The sequence below is a fragment of the Penaeus japonicus genome, unplaced genomic scaffold (assembly GCF_977035675.1).
Source record: "Penaeus japonicus unplaced genomic scaffold, GWHDUDI00000001_assembly GWHDUDI00000030, whole genome shotgun sequence".
Classification (NCBI taxonomy): domain Eukaryota; kingdom Metazoa; phylum Arthropoda; class Malacostraca; order Decapoda; family Penaeidae; genus Penaeus; species Penaeus japonicus.
Window position 1 is genome coordinate 31,658,733 of NW_028234432.1, and position 2,269 is coordinate 31,661,001.

Below are 2,269 nucleotides of genomic sequence, written 5' to 3' on the forward strand. Positions count from 1 at the left end.
GATAAATGATATGTAATAAATGATATATAATAAATCTTATATGCTAAATGACATGTAATAAATAATATATAGTAAAATAAAAAATATATATATAATAAATGGTATATGATATGTAATAAATGATATATGATAAACGATATATAAAACATGATACATAATAAATGAAATATGAGAAATGATCTATGATAAATGAGATATGATAAATGATCTATAATAAATGTTCTATAATAAATTATCTATAATAAATAATCTATAAATCATTTATAATAAATTATCTATAAAAATAATTCATAATAAATGATCTATAATGAATGATCTATGATAAATATTCTACAATAATTGATCTATGATAAATGATCTAAAATAAATGATATATGATAAATTATATATAAAGAATGATCTATAATAAATGATATATGATAAATAATTTATAATAAAATATCTATGATAAACAAATTGTAATAAATGATCTATAATTATTCTTTGATAAATGATCCACAAAATATAATCTATAATATAATTTATTATAAATAAATCATTATAAATAATCTATAATCAATCATGTATAACAAATGATCTATAACAAATCATTTATCATAAATAATCTATAATAAACAATCTATAATTAATAATATACAATATATAATAAGTATAAATAATCTATAATATATAATAAGCATAAATAATCTACAGTAGATAATCTATGATAGATAATCTATAATAGTTACTCTTTAATAAATAATCAATAATAAATAATCTATAATACATATTCTATATCTTTATAATGAATAATATGTAATAATGATAATATATGATAGATAATATATAATAATTTATATTTAACATATGATATATGATAAATGATATATAATAAATGATGCATAATAAATGTATAAATATAATAAATTTCTAATGAATGATCTATAATAAGTGATCTATAACAAATGATCTATAATAAATGACCTATTATAATTGATCTATAATAAATGATCTATAACAAATGATCATTTATTTATCATTATATATGATACATTATATATAATGATATATAAATGATCTATAATCAATTATCTATTTTAACTAATGATAAATTATTTATAGTAGATTATCAATAATGATTAATCTGTAATAAATATTATATGATAAATACTACATAAATAAACAATAAAAATTATGTAATAAATATGAAATTCATAATAGACATGCATTAAATAATTAGACGTGCGGCAAAAGGACGTGAAATATATGGACGTGTAATAAATAGACCTGCAATAATTGGACGTGCAGTAAAATGTACTTGCAATAAATGGACGTGTAATAAATTTACGTGTAATGAATGGACGTGAAATAAATGGACTTGCAATAATTGGACGTGCAGTAAAAGGACGTGCAATATATGGGCGTGTAATAAATGAGCATGTAATAAATGAACACGTAATAAGTAGACGTGTAATAAATGGACGTGTAATAAGCGGACATGTAATAAACGGACGTGCAATAAACGGACGCGTAACAAGTGGACATGTAATAAATGGACGCGTAATAAGTGGACGTGTAATAAATGGACATGTAAAAGACGTTCGTATAGGAAATGGGTGTGCAATTAATGGACGTGCAATAAATGGACGTGTAATAAATGGAACTGCAATAATTGGACGTGCAGTAAAAGGTCGTGCAATATATGGACGTGTAATAAATGGACGTGTAATAAATGGACCTGCAATAATTGGACGTGTAGTAAAAGGACGTGCAATATATGGACGTGTAATAAATGGACGTGTTATAAATGGACGCGTAATAAGTGGACGTGCAATAAACGGATGTGCAATAAACGGACGTGTAATAAAAGGACGTGTAATAAACGGACGTGTAGGAAATGGACGTGCAATAAATGGACCTGCAATTAATGGACGTGCAATAAATGGACGTATGATAAATGAATATGTAATAAATATACAACAGATAGATATATAGTAAATAGATAAATGATGAATTATTTATAATAAATGATATATAACGAATGATATATAATGAATGATATATAACGAATCATATATAATAAATGATATATAACGAAAGATATATAATAAAGGATATATAATAAATAAAACCATGATAAATAAATAAATGATTGATGAATATATATCAAATAAATATATGATAGATAGATATATTATATATAGATATAAACAAAAAATAAAAATAAATATGTATATAACTGAATATGTAACAAATAAATATATGAAAAAGAAACATTTAAAAAGATAAA